This window comes from Carassius gibelio, chromosome A19 (genome assembly GCF_023724105.1).
Source record: "Carassius gibelio isolate Cgi1373 ecotype wild population from Czech Republic chromosome A19, carGib1.2-hapl.c, whole genome shotgun sequence".
Lineage (NCBI taxonomy): Eukaryota > Metazoa > Chordata > Actinopteri > Cypriniformes > Cyprinidae > Carassius > Carassius gibelio.
Window position 1 is genome coordinate 9,593,939 of NC_068389.1, and position 16,409 is coordinate 9,610,347.

Below are 16,409 nucleotides of genomic sequence, written 5' to 3' on the forward strand. Positions count from 1 at the left end.
ATTTATGTATTTGGCAGACGCTAATAACATGCGTTGATAAATTTTGTACAACAAGACCTAAAATGTAAGTATTAAAGGTATAGCTCACCAAAAATATACTCACCCTCAGGCCAGCCAAGATGTAGATGAGTTTGTTTATACATTGGAACAGATTTGGAGAAATGTAGCATTACATCACCTGCTCACCACTGGATCCTCTGCAGTGAATGGGTGCCGTCAGGATGAGAGTCCAAACAGCTGATAAAAGCATCATTACTTGGATTACTTGTGGATTATTGTGACGTTTTGATCAGCTGTTTGGACTCTCATTAGACTCTGAGCGCACCCATTCACTGCAGAAGATCCACTGGTGAACAAGTGATGTATTGCTGTCTTTACCAAAGAAGATTTTGATTTTTGGGTAAACCATTCCTTTAAGAAATTGAAACAGTTTCGATCTTATGTTGCATTTTCACAAGCTTCGTTTGTGAGAAGCACATTTTAAAAAAACGGACTCACTCAAACTAATCCCTGCAGCTGCGGAAAATAGCTACGTCTGCAGGAATGCTGCACTGCACACAAAAGCATTGCCTCTCAATCACCATAAAGTCAATAGTGACCTCAGAAGCTATGATTCTCAATCGCCTTTAGGTGCAGCCCACATTACAGTCTGCAGCGCTGGCATCGATAGCATTATTACTACTGCTGATCTCAGAAGAATCTGGGATATACTGTATATTAAACCTTATGAGCAATGGTTTCTGGGTAACATGATATCATACAATGTAATGCAATGCAAGTATTGCATGCCAATTGATTTTGTAGTATGTAGCAATGACAGTTGTAGTATGGCTTTTGATTTAGCTCCCTGTATCCTTTGCACTAGTGTTTCTGATCTCCAGAGGTCTGCAGCAACTTGATTGTGTTGTTCTGATTCTGCTGTCTGTTTTGTAGAGAGCACAGACACATGATCAATCCCTCTGTGTCTCTGGAGAGCAAAGAGCTGGAAGACAGTCTAGCTGGTTCCGACACTTTCTGCCTCAGGATGAATATTGACAGACACTTTTGATCAAATAATGTCTAACTATACTCCAGCCAGCCCTCCACATACACCCTGTGGCTAAATCTATTATTCATATACAATGTAGTTGCAAGAAGAAGCAATATTTAGTCTGATTTTTATAATGTCATGACAGAATAAATATTTTACAAAAATGTACAAGGAACACAAAACAAAGTTCTGAGTCAAATAAATCAAACCTTTAGCCTGATGCCAAATGTGTCTATTATTATTTATTTCAAATAATATTATTTAAATACTTATATTAATTTAAAATTACAGTAAAAAAAAACATTGTATTGCATTAAGAATAATATTACTAATTTGTGTGTGTATTTTATTGTTATATTGTTTGTTTATTGTTTTATAGTTTTATTTTTGTTGTTGTTGAAATAATAACTAAATATTTTATATGTAAACATTTTGCTCATCATCAGATCATAATTTTAAAATGTATTTATTTAAAAAACAAATCATGTGCCCAAACATTACAATGTTATTAATTTTGTTTGTGCTTAAATTTTCAGTTTTTTAAATTAACAATATATATATATATATATATATATATATATATATATATATATATATATATATATATTTAATATAACATTTCATCATGAGTTCATAATTTTAAAATGGTTTTGAAAAGATGTAATTTGAAATTAACAGTAAAGATTTAAAGAATTGAATGTTTTAAAACAGAACTTATGTGCCCATTATTAATTATTAATTGTAATTGTTGGTGTGCTTTATTGTTGTTGTTTTTTATAACAGTACTTAAATGTTTTAGATATTAATGTTTTCGTAACTAAATAAAAATGTAAAATGCATTTAATTTAGATAAATAACATCCATGTGCCAAAATCTAATCCAAAGTCTTTATGATTTCTTGAATAATTGGATACGCAATAGAAATGTATACCACACAGTATGATTATAGATGAGAATCAGAAAATATACATAATAATTAATTTATTCATTCATTAAATTCAATACTTAAGGGAACATACCAATGGAGGGGGGGGGGATTCCAACTGTTACAGATTAATATTCTTTTTTATAACATATAAATAAATATCTAGAAGTTATAATATTAATTATATTATTTATAAACTAAAATATAAATAATCTTAAAGACACCAGGAAATCATTAAATTATTTATCCATGCACATCATTATTATACTGTAATTGTTTTAATTCAAACTCAAATTTTAAAAGTTTAGATGTTCCTTAATTGATGAGTCACACTGCAACCCTTTAAGCACTACATCAAAAACACTCTGAGCCTGCAGACCAGCTCAGGATCGTGCTTGATTATTTTGCAGACAAGGAAACTCTACAGAGTAAATATGAAAAATGGCCTTCCAGCCAAACTGAAATATGACTGTTGAAGTGCAGTGCTTTTTCAGAGTCATCTGTTCTGCGCCAAGCTCATACTCCAGCCGTACACATGTGCCAGATCAGCAAACTGGATTACTGGACTCTTTTTCCTTTTCTCATTAAAACGAGAGTCGACAAGTTTACATTGTGTGTGTAATGAGGCGTACTACTGTTTGCCTTTGAACATTTTACCCAGGGGAATGAGCCGTTGAGCTCTCGGCTGATCATATACTCTTTTTCAACAGTGTACAGTAATTTACTCCTTCACTCACTCCATTGACATGATACCTGTACATGTGTTGAAATTACTTCCATGTGTGCTTCCAGCAGCTGTTTGAGCAGGCGTTCAGCATTGCGACCTCAGTTCTTTCAGATACTGTATATCAATTAGGCTGATGTTAACAATGGTTTGTTTTTACATGGAAGAGTTTTAAAAGCTTCTGACACGAAATGCATGTCTCCTGTTCTCCACCTCACTTTCATTCCCTCAGTAGCGAGATTAAGAAACAGAAAAGCTGCATGCACTTGACATTTGACAGTGTAATTTAAGGGCCGGGTTCAGCACTAGACACCTCTGGGCATGTTTGATGTCAGAATGTGTTAGCTGTGAGGGGCTACACACATAGATTAGCATTCAAACCTGACGCAGGCTTAAGCACGAGGTTTAGACAGGGTTTATGGGGAAATGTGAATCGTATTACAGCAGTGATGACTTCCAGTGGACCACAGCTAATACAAGACATGAAGTTTAGTGTATATATATATATATATATATATATATATATATATATATATATATATATATACTCCTAATTTGCTTGCTGTGTGACTGGAAGGAAAAATACATTTCTCTTGACTTGATGTCAGTTGTTTTAAACTTGTGCAATCATGCATGCTTTTCTTGCAATATTTGGGGCCCTGAACATGGAAACCCCTGCTGGGGTCTCTCGCAATCTCTGTGCAAGGCTCTGTGAACACAGACATGTATGAGATCCTGGTTTTAATATAGGCTTTCAATCCCACAGAGCTCAAAAGAGGAGAACAAAAAGTAAATGTAAAGGAAGGTGCTGAGGCGTCCCGACAGACTTCACAAGCGTCCAGGGCTGCAGTATAACTACTCTGAAACCTGCTACTGGATACATGAATGTGAAGGTACGAGGCGGCTGCTAAGCAACACTGTGCTTGGGGCAACTTTCACATTTTGAAACAAAGCTCCCTTTGGCTTCTCCTCAGCATCAGAGCTGAGCGAGTGTTTATACAAGTTTTTACAGTCACCGCCAGAGGGAAAACATACATTTACAAGACTACTGCACTGATGATGTCAGTGAGATCAGAACAACAGCTGTTTTGGGACACGGGGGGGTGTTCGGGCAGGTGTTCTGTCACTTTGACAGAAGTGTTCTTCTCCACAGGCGGGAGGGTTTGCCACCCATCTGTCAAATGGCCATCGCTGAGCCTAAATACAGAAAACATGGACTTTACCACAGCAGCAGGCGATACAGTGAGTTCAGACATGTGTCAAACACTCCTCAGCAGGTGTTCCTGCCTTCAGATGAGAAGAACACACAGAGAGAGAGTGAGAGAAAGTTGTTGCAGTATATCTTGCAGGCCATCTGTTCGTTCTACAGTCCGCTTGAAGAGACATGATTTCTGCTTTTCAAAGATGCGGGATGCCACCTACGTTTTTCAGACTGAGTTGGGTTCAGAATGAGTTGGAAGGCAAATTGTTCTGTACAGCAAAAAATCTTGTTTATAGCAATGCACTCAATGAATTTCTGAAAGGTAGAATAGAATAGAATAGAATAGAATAGAATAGAATAGAATAGAAACGAAACTCTGCTGTTCAAAAGTTTAAGGTCAGTAAGGTGTTTTAATGTTTTTGAGAGAAATCTCAGTAAAAGCAGTAATATTGTGTAATATTGTTACCATTAAAAAAACGGTCTTCTATTGTAATATAGGTTCAAATGTAATTTATTCCAGTGATCAAAGCTGAATTTTCACCATCATTATTTCACTTTTCAGTGTTACGTGATCCTTCAGAAATCATTCTGATGTGCTTAATTGCTGCTCAAGAAACATTTCTTATTATCATCAATGTTGAAAACAGTTATTCTTCTTAATTTTTATGGAAAACAAGGTAATTTCTCTTCAGAAGTCAAATTTTTGTAACATTATAAATAATAATAGTAGTACATTTTATTTATGGGCATCTCACGTGACACTCAAGGACGCCTTACATGCAAATAAAACACATAAAACCGTTAACAAGCAGCAATAAAATTCAAAGCCCACATTCATAGCTTTACAAATATTATGAAATACATTAAAAAATATCATAGGTATGCCTGCCTAAAAAAAGATTTGTCTTCAAATGAGATTTGAAAATAGGAAGAGAGTCACTATTACGAATGTCTTGTGTCATGTGAGGAGCAGAGTAGCTAAAAGTTCGGGATCAGCACTAAACCAAACGCCTACAAGTAAGAACTAAAGAGAATGTAGACAATGATCTGAGAGTCCTGAGAGGGAGTATGTGTTTAAAGAAGGTCAGATAAGTAAGTAGGAGCCTGGTTTTGTAATGCGTTATAAACAAAAAGTAAAATGTTAAATTCAATACACTGTTTAACAGGAAGCCAGTGCAACTGTTGGAGAATTGGATGTCTTTACTGGCACTAGTGATCAATTTAATGCATGCTTGCTGAATAAAATGATTAAATATTTTTTCATAAAATGTCAGTTTTGTCAAATTCATTTTATTTTTATACTTTTTTCATTTTGTACATTTATTTCTCAGCAAATATAATTTTTTCTGCTTTGGAAACCAAGAAATATATTTAATCCAGGTAGATGTGCACACCATCAGTCATGTTTCCTGTAAGTGTAGTTCTTCAGTTATCTATCTATCTACGAAACAGCATTCTTTTGTCCTCAGTTTCCGTCGACTCTGATTGCATCACATTGAAGCCCATGTAATTGGATTGGCCTTTTATTCTTTATAATTAATAATTTCTAAATTACTATTAGAGAGATTTACAGTTTCTATTTGCTCGGATAATGGCAGACAGTAAAAACCTTTTAAGTGTTCGTTATAAGAAATTATTAAGTGAGTCCTGATGTTTATGTAGAAATGTAGAATTTATTTCTGTTGCTGAATACGAAATTAAGTCTCCTTGCAGCCTAGATGTCTGGAACTCCTCTAATATGTTTTTGCTATGACAGCACATCCATTTCTCACTAGCCTTACATAAATCTTCTTTGCAACACTTCGTTGCCAAGCTATTTTTTACATCGTTTGAGGAAAATGTGAGCGGTGCGCTGCAGTAGCTAGAGTGTTCTGGGTAGTTTTGAGACGTTTGTGCACCAGAGAAACACAAGGAGAGGGAGAGATCCAATTGCAGGTACGTTTTATTTACAAAAACGGTAATCCAAAACAAAAAGTCCAAGCAGACAAACAAAACAAAAGAGGGAACCGGAAGGAACAGAACAGGAACTCGGAGATAGCTAGGGTAAGTCTCGGGAGTCGAGAACATTGGTAACACGAAGGGTAAGGACTCCATACAAACAACAGGGAAAGACAGGTATTTATAATGAAACTAATGACAATAGATTGCCTGCACCTGGTGCGATTAACTGGAGTGCAATTACTGTAAAGACAGGACCAGACTAGAGGAATTAGTGCCTATGGTGAAGTGCCTAAGGAGAAGTGAGCTCACAAGTGGAAACCCAGGGAAACAGAGACTGACAACGTGACAAGTTTAAACAAAACTAAGCAACAAAACAAAAAAAACAAAGAAAACAAAAAGATAAAATAGCTAAACAAAAGCGAGCAAAACATCAAAGCAAAACAACAAAGCCTAGACAAAACCAATCAAGGCAAAACAATTAAACACAAAGCTAAAACAAACTCAAAATAAAAGAAGACCACAAACAAATGAAAACAAAGCAAAATTTAACAACAAAATCAAAAATAAAATGATATCAACAGTATCAGCATTACCAGCAACTGGCCATGATGAATATGTGCTTCAGTTTTGACCAGAAATACATTTCAGGAACACACCAGCCTTGATGTTTTTTTACAGTGCCAGTTTCTCTTTTATTAGATTTATTTTATTTACTCTCTAGAAATCATAAACCGTAATGGCTCAGTGTGATTTTCAATATTGCACTGCAGGAACAGACTGTGTTTGCCCGACAGTAGCTACATAAGGATATTAATAATATTCAGTTGGAGCGGGTCAATGAGAAGCCAACAGAAACTGTGAACAGGGAAAATGTAAGGGCTGGTTTTCATGTGAAAATATTAGTCATTTAGTATGAAACTGGATGACAGACCCTGACTCCTGAACAAAGATATTGAAAATAGCCTTTATTGAAAAGATATTGAAAAGAGCCTTTGACCTCCAATCCAAACTGTGTCTTTCTATTCTAGAGACCTGTAGCGAGAAGATAGGAAATTACTGAACTGACAAGCTAGATTTTGAAGGCTCAAGTTGTCTGGAGAAGCTGCACTAACTGCCAAACCACAGCTCCAGTGAGATTTTGAGTGTTTCTTAATTCATCCAAAGCCAATCCACATTGTTTTTCTTTCAGCATGCAGCTGTCAAAAACACAATCTCATGAATAGCACAACACTGACACTAGCTTTGCGAACCGTTTCAGATCTTTTAACTAGTACTAAGGAGCTGAAATTATGTAGACAAGCTTCCTTTCCAGATTCATTTACATTCAACAAAAGGATTGTAACATTACACTGATGCCAGGCATGAGAATGATCAAACATGCAGTGTGGCACTGTCTAATTGCTTCTCAATACATCTGCACATTGTGACATCCTTTGGATGAAATATGTCCATGGCCAGCTATTCTTGCCTTCGTAGAAACTAAAAACAGACTTGATCTGACCTGATAAATGCTTTTAATTTTTTAAAACAAAGATAGTTTTGACTTTGATTGGACAAAACATGCTGGAATCCGTTATAAAGAGTTTAATATATGCACTCTTATTCTGTATTACTGTGCCAAGTTTGTCAACCATAAAGACGCTATGCTTATGCTAATGAACTGTATTCCTTGGTGAAAGTTGTTTATCATGATAAATGCTATAGATAATAAAATAGTTTTACGAAGGCTTGTTAATAAGGGTTCATAGTAAACAATGCTCAATTGGCCAATTAAACTAATTTCATAACTTATTAAATATTGAACAGAACTGAATCAGCACCGAGCTGTCTTTAACTGAAGAATGATATAGTTTTCTTTTGGGCAGTTACACTAAGTGGTTTAGTTTACACTAAAATAAAAGTATTTTCTTCAGCTATAGACTAAGTTAGGTGGCAGACATTTATACTTCAGTATTGTAGTACATTAAAAAAACAGTATGAAATAACATATTGAGTTTAAATTATCATATTTATTAATATTATTAAATGGATGTCACCTTATTGGGACAATAAAGCCCTCCACCTACCGCTAAAAAATACCCAATAACACAGTTTATATCTCACAATTAAGACCTTCCTTCTTAGCGGGTTTACATCTCGAGAACTGTAAGTCGGAATTGTGAGATAAAAACTGACAATAACCTTTTCATTCATTCATTCATCTATTTATGTATTTATTTCCTGGGTGGAAACTGGCTTCCATACAGAACTGTCCTTTTGTTGCATCATGAATTTCTGACTTTTGTGACTATTATGTGCAGCTTGCACATCAGCCATCCTTATCAAAAGCATTATTTATCAGTATTTTCCAGCCTTCATCTTCAGCCAGACATCATCACACAGCACTCACAACACACTCTGTGCTTTAATGGCCGGCAATGATCAAATCTAACCCAGTAACTGCATTACTAGCAGGGTTCAAACCACGACTCTCAAACATCGTAAGGGGCTCACCTAAATCACCACCCTCAAAAACAACCTTGAGATGCAGTATCACTAAACAATGATTGGAATTTAAGTGATTCAAACTCTCAAAATTCAAGTGAGAGTTGAACGGAAAAAAGGAAGACAGAGGGAGTGGACTGGGATTGAAACGCTAGAGAGAGAGAGCATTGTGGGGTGAAAGCAGATGAGAAAGTGCAGGAATAGTGACTATATCAAAGACTGAGATATACACATGGGTGCATTTTAAAGGGGGTAGGAGGGTGTGTGTGTTAGAGAGAGAATCTGTGTGTTTAATTCCCAATCTGAGGCAGTGGTTGCTGAACTGACTCAGTTAGAGGATTAAAGGCAGATTAGCTCTGCCTCTGCACATGCTTCATAAACTAGAATGCAGAGTTTCAAACCAGATCTCATGAGAAAGCTACTTTATGACGTAACATTTTAGTTTTAATCTATGGAAACCCATTTCCTCCATGGAATAAAAACAAAATAAAATAAAAAAGAGCTTTAGTTGAATCTAGTTGAATTTAGTTGAAACTTTAGTTAAAAATGTTTAATTTATATTTTATAATTATCTAGAATAATTAAAAAAAGGTAGTTGTGACTTTTTATCTCACAATTCTGAATCGTTTCTACATATAAACTATGAATTCTGACACCATTTTCTTAAAGTTTCGAGTTTGTATCTCAGAATTCTGAGATTACATCTTTCAGTTCTCACTTTATATAAGGTGCTAACCCTAAACCAAAACAGGGCATGAGCAGACTGTATAAAAACACAAGTGCGAGTGAATGAAATCTCTCAGTCTTTGCAGGTGCATGTTTTTGTAATCACATACTGCATATGAAATAGCTAATTAGTCGACTGCATCATCAGGGAGGCTGGAATGTAAACTAAACTTGCCGATTGAAGCAGCTTTAACAGAGATCTGTGTGTCCAACAGTTAACTCTGCTCCCTAAAGCATTTTGTTATTCAGTTTGGATTTCATTACATGGTTCTGTCTCGTCTTTGTATATGACCACGATTCACCACCCACACCTTAGAAACAACAGACCACGCAACAAACTGGTACTTCTTCTAAAAAGCTGTATTTTTCCACAAACACTAAGCTAAACAGCATGCTCTATGACAATCATCTAACTGTGACTTTAACAACTGCCTGCCCACATACAGTAGATGGATTAAAGATGTTTAGTTTTCCTAATACTGTGCCTTCCAGTTTAATGAATATCTGTGTGGGAGTATTTTAGTGAAAATATACACTTGAATCCTTCCATGTAATTGAAGCCTCTGGAATTGTTTATACGTTACCTTTCAACAGTTCTGGGTTTGTAAGATCTTTTTGAAAGAAGTTTCTTATGCTTACCAAGGCTGCTTTATTTGATTTAATACAGTAACAGTAATATTGTGAAATATTATTACACAATTTAAAATAAATGCTTTTTGTTTTCTTTGTTTTTTTATAATGCAATTTATTCCAGTGACGCAAGGCTGTATTTTCAGCATCATTACTCTAGTCCTTCAGTGTCACATGATCCTTCAGAAATAAAATGTGCTGACTTTTGATGAATTCTCTATCTTTGCTGAATAAAAGTACTGATTTATATAAATACAGTCATGTCTTATGACCCCAAACTTTTGACTTTTATTCAGTTTGTTTGTTTGTTGCTCCATCATTTTGTGTCTGTAGTCATTGGCTTTGAGGGACTTACTATCAATCGCAAAACATGCATTAAACCAGAAAATAAAATGTTTTCTGGACAAACATTGATTTTGGTTTGACAAAGCATGGGCAGATTTTTATAGTTTGAAAAGCGTGAAGTTTGCTAGGGTATTCTGTCTGGTTGCGAGCCATTGTTAGTGTTAATTTTTCGTGTTGCCTAACAAACAAATAAATGAATAAATAAAACCTATGTAAAGCAGCTTTATGAAGATCAGCTGGAGTATACATGGACGGGTCAAAGAACACAATTCATCAGCCTTTTCTGCCATCTAGTGGTTAAGTAGAGTGACATTTACACTCGAATTTATAAAGATTGGTTTATGAAATGCTTAGAATTCATGAATTCATCAGTAATATAATTAATTTTTTTTTTTTTAAATCTGTGTTTGGCTAAAGCAATACTCAGATGAAACCTGCTTTCATGTGCCTTACAAATCTGCCGTGTAGCACGTGCACAGAAGATGCGACTGGGTTTCACATTATCCAAACCTATAATGAAAATGTCTGAATGTGTTTACCTGAAGCCTGACAATAATGAAGCCCCTCATCTAAGACACTCTCTCCTCTGTAAAGTCCTTGTCAAATCCTGACTACTGTCATCTGATGATACTCAGCTATATATCTCAACGAAACCAGATGAAACTTCAAAATTATCTAAGCTATCAGAGAGTTTTAAAAATGTAAAATATTGGATGACCAATAATTTTCTCTTGTAAGACAGAGATATTAATTATTGGACCAAAAAAACAGTACACAGAATCTCAAGACTACAGTTGGCGACTAGACGGATGTACTGTTACTTCCTCTACAGTCAAAAATCTGGGTGTTATATAAGACAACAACTTTTCTTTTGAAAACCATATTTCCCATGTAACAAAAACTGCATTCTTCCATCTTAGAAACATTGCCAAGCCACGAACATGTTACCTGTTTCTGATGCAGAAAAGCTAGTTCATGCATTCATGACCTCTAGACTGGACTATTGAAATGCACTTCTAGGTGGTTGTCCTGCTTCGTCAATAAACAAGCTACAGGAAGTCCAAAATGCAGCGGCTAGAGTCCTTACCAGGTGAAAATATGATCATATTACCCCAATTTTACAGTCTCTGCACTGACCTATTAAGTTCAGTATCAGTTACAAATTATCATTACTTACCTATAAGGCCCTAAATGGTTTAGCTCCTGCGTTCCTAACTAGCCTTATACCATGCTACAATCCATCACGCTGCCTAAGGTCACAAAATACTGAACTTTTGGTCGTTCCTAGGATAGCAAAGTCCACTAAAGGAGGTAGAGCTTTTTTTGCATTTTTCTCCCAAACTCTGGAATAGCCTTCCTGATAATGTTTGTCTCTCTGTTTAAATCTAGATTAAAAACACATCTCTTTCGCCAAGCATTCGAATAATGTCAAATAATTTGTGACTACAGTTGTATCTGATCAAATTTGCATTATTATTCTTTAGCTTGGGTTAAACTGATTAATTTGTCTTTGTTGGAACAGCAGCTATGCTAATGACGTCTCTGTTTGTTTCTCTGTTTTACCACGGGATTTACACAAGCTCCAGTCTGGATCCAGAACACCTCAGAAGAGATGATGCTGACCCCTCAGAGGACCTCATATAATGCTAACCCTGAAACAACAAACAGAACAAATATTGCTACAAGTGTGATTGCATCATATAATAATTTCTCTTAATAATGTTCATCATCTGGTTGACTACGTCTTGTATTAATTTTTCAGAAAAATCCTGTCAAACGTGCACAAACTGACAGTCACCACCATAAGCTACTACTAAATATTGTAGAAACGTAATTTTCTGTAAAGTTGCTTTGCAATGATTTGTATCGTAAAAAGTGCTATACACAAAAACTTGAATTGAATCGAATTTATTCCACTTTCTCATTCATTTCAGTCAGTTATCATATCTTAATGGATCTTTAGCCCTGTGGGATGGAGAGAAAAATTATAATGACTGATTTTTTTAATCCAATTTCATAAAGATTAATCCTTTAGATTGATCCATATACAACATCCTATAGCTCCTGTCCATAAGAACCATATGTACCCTGATAATATAAATAGATCTTTTGTGGCCTAAAGCCAATGTACTCTGAACCTTGATATGGAAGAAATGCATGATTGAGCTCTATCTTAAGGTTTTCATGCACAGAAATGAAAAGTTCAACATCTGCAAAAGTATGTAGGACTGTGTGAAACATTGCTGAAAGCTGTTGGCCTGATGAGGGCAGCACACGCTCACAGTACATGAGCCTCTCACCCAGGGGTCACCAAACTGGCTCCTGGAGGCCTGGTGTCCTGCAGAGTTTATCTCCAACATGCCTCAACAAACCTACCTGGAGGTTTCTACAGTAATATGCCTCGTAAGACCTTGATTAGCAGGTTCAGTTGTGTTTAATTGGGGTTGGAGTTAAACTTTTCAGGACAGAGGCCCCTCAGGAGCATGATTGGACTCCCCTGCTCTAATGGAGTTAGTTACTCTAACTTAGTTTACACTTTGTTTAAGTTTGCACATTTTCCCTGTTGTGTTGGTTCCCACTCAGTTCAGGTGTATTTAAGTTGCTCTGTTTCTGTTCTTTGTTGTCGGGTCTCGTCTAAATTGAATGTTGCGGTTCTCTTTATGTGGATTATTTGCCTGTGGATTTATTAAAGACTACCTTCATCTTCATGCTCATGTGTGTTCTACATCTGTGACACAAAATATTTCAATATTTAGCCAAGCAGTCTAACTCGCTTTGAAAATTGTACAATCAATCAATACATCAATCGAGTGCTCTGATAAATGTGTTAAATGCGTTTATTTACAAAATAGCAAGAAAATTCACTCATAATAGGGCACAAATTTAGTCATTGCTTGGTGAGGGATTGACATTTATTGCTTTTACGAGGATGTCATTTTTTACAATCCTCTGAAATCCCATTGTTATTGTACCAAATTATGCAATTTAAGCAAACAGCTATTATCATCACAGAATTCATCAGATCCCATGCTTATATTTGTGCTCATAGCGAGATTCTTTAAAGTTATCATGATATTATGATTAAAATAAAATATTAGTATAATTTTAATGATAACAAAAAAGTTTCCTACTTTGTGGAATGTATTATCGAAAAAAAAAGACCTGTAATGTCAAAGAATATCTGAAATACTACAACATTACTTTTTTCAAAATAAAAAAGAACATGTGAATGTTCTTAAAAATCCCTATTGTGTTATGAAATAAGTTTAATGTACTTTCTAAGCTACATTAATAGAAAGGGTGAGATTTGTACCATCATGTGCTGTACCTTTTCTTTCACAGTGTGTTACAGATAAACTAATAGTACTTCAGTTCTTTGTTCATTCTGTGCTAGAATAACATTGAATCTACTTAATAGCGTTACAGATGAATATGCTTATTGAGAGCTAATTTAATTATACAATTTTTCCAATGACAGCTTTTTTAATCATGATTCTGATTAGGCACGTAATTAAAGCATAAATTATACCGTCTGCCTGTACCGTTGCATGGGTCTATTCCCAGAGTGTGACCCTATCTGCAGCTTTATGCGTGTCATCCTCTGGTCATAGATAATGAGCATTATTACTCAGTTAATATCTGAGTGCACACTCTTATTTAAGGCATGAATTAATTTCGCTTTACTGTCCTTCAGCTCTGGATCTCATAAAAAATTAAAGAAAAAAAAAAGTTAAAGATCATCTAAAATAAAGAGTAAGCATATTACCTGCTCAGTCAGGCAGATGAGCATGAGTGTTTTGTTCAGCTTGGTTGGATTTAGCTGGAACTGACCTAGAAACACGAACATGTAAAGAAAGCAAATCTCATCTGATGCTCTTAGGGCATCATTCTGTTGCTATTCTTATGGGCTGTTTACTAGGGGGAAATTATTTTGTTTATACAAATGAGAAGTATTGATATTATGCATGTAATTTAAGTTAGCGTCTTTACTATAATTATGCTATTGTCATATGTCGTATGTAGGTTTTTTCTACCATGGAACAGTAAAGTGTTCTAGGGGCAAAATGTTATTTCAATATGTGAAACAGGCTGTTTTTCTGAGGCTGTTATTCAATGAAAATATTATTGGATTGTCCTAATTTGTTAACTTATTACTCATGTATCTATTTACAGTTGGTCTATGTAAACTTTTTTACTTTAATGCAAATGGGAAAATTCAATTGTCATGATTAGTTTAACTCATGAACTTTATTCCAAGCCTTCCAAATCACTGTTTGTTTTGCTGTTTTTATTCAGTCCTGATAACCGCCTTGAGGTAGCAGCGTTTTTCTTCTCAATTTGAATATTCTCAGTGAACGAGTTAATCCAGTTCACAAAACAATTGTAAATGATTCATTCACAAATCAGACTGATCTTATTCTCACTGACTCAGTTTGCAAGAGAAGGAAAGGTTATCCATTAAAAATGACACTGACCTGTCAAATAGCTTTAGAATTATTCAGACATAGTGCACAAGTTGTATGGATCACTTTTAAGAATGCATTCATGGTGCTTCTATTTTCTTTTTAAAGCTTCTTATTCAATTGCATTATAATGAAAAAAGTATTTTTGTGTTCCACTAAAGAAATAATGTCAGAGGTTTGAAACAACATGCAGGTGAGTAAATAATGATAGAATGTTAATTTATGAGTGAACTATTTACTTCTTTTTCTATAATAATAATAATAATAATAGTAATGATAATCTATAACCCTTATGAAAAAAATAAGTGCACTTAATTGTATTGAACATGCACTTGTAGTGTACTTTAAAGAAGTAGTTAAACTTTAAAAGTGTTGTGTTACATTAAAAATATATTTTTAAGAGCTGTACTTGCCTATAATATAACATTCATGAGATAAAAGCTCATAGGTGTACTTAAAGTTCACGTTCATGATTGTTTCTTAACACTCATAAAGAATGTACCTTGTAATTATTAAAAGTTTTACTTAAAAGTACATTTTACATAATTTTTCAATCATATTTTGTAATGCTTTAAAAAAGTACAAATATTTTAATGTGTTGTCTTAAATACTAAATTACATGTAAAGTACTTCATTATAATTTTAACTCTGGTGATAATTAGATATTACATTTAAAGGGTTGGGCTATTATCTTTTAAAATAAATGTATTATATTTAATGTACTAAATACGCGGCTTAAATACATCATGTTTCAATAGAAATTAGATTAAAGTATATTTAAGTGTACCTGTAAATGTTTGTCAGTACATTCAGTAGTACATTTTAACCATATTTCAAAGATAAGTAACTGTGATATTATAAATAAAGATGTACTTACAGTCTTACTTAAATGGGTCAGAAAAGCACTCTAAAGTTCAGCTAGTATATTAATTCTGTAATAAAAACTCTAAAGTATGCTAAAGTCTTTTTCACAAGAGAATATGAAACATAATTAACAGTGTGTTTTTGCCACTGGTGAACTATAAAGAAACCTTTTCTGTGTGGGTGAGCAATTGTATGTTTGCCTGAACGTCTAAGAGACATTGTTCTTTATTGGCGAGCAGGGCAGCAATCATAGACAAACACACACAGGTAATAGGAATATTTATGCATCATTGTATGCATGAGCCCCTAATACAGACGAAGGGCTATTTTGGATGAGTGTTTTAAACCTATGTGTGGGCACTGCTGGCAGGAGCAATAGGCATGATGCCCAGCTGAGTGCGATACAAAGCAGTTCAGCCTGTGCCAGCGTGCCATTGGCCAGGCTAGTCTGGTATTTACTCAGTCACTCTGGAAGCAGCATTCAAGGTGATAAGAAAATGACTTAATCCTTGGTGGAGAGCCTTGCTGTGAATAGTTGCTATGAATAGAATCCTAATTTCTTTATAAATATACAAAGGAATAAATTGTTGTTTTTGTGGTTGTCATATTATAACTGTTGACAACATTCCACAAATATTAGAAATTTTGCACTGTATAGCGGTGGAGGAGACATCAGAGAACTAGCTAAAAACAAGAACGAGCGTTGCAATGAACGCTTATTTGGAAACTCCTGTTTACTCTGATACTGAAGCCTGATTTGTAGGGCTGTAGTACTCGAGTCCGGTCTTGGACTCGAGTCCGGACTCGAGACATTTTTCTGTCGTCTCGGACTTGTCTCGGACTCGTTGCATTTGCACTCGGACTTGTCTCGGACTTGGCCATTGGACTCGCCAAGTCTTCTAGTTGGTCTCGACCGAGTCCAGCAAAAAAAAATAAAAAATTCTCCTTCAAAACAAAAACACATTTGCATGATTTCGTGACTGAAAACGCGTGGAAAACGCTAGGCGCGCTGCTCTCCTTATTTCCAAAGCACTCTGTGGCCTGCGCTCGCGCTCCAGTGGCGTCTGCTGTTGCTG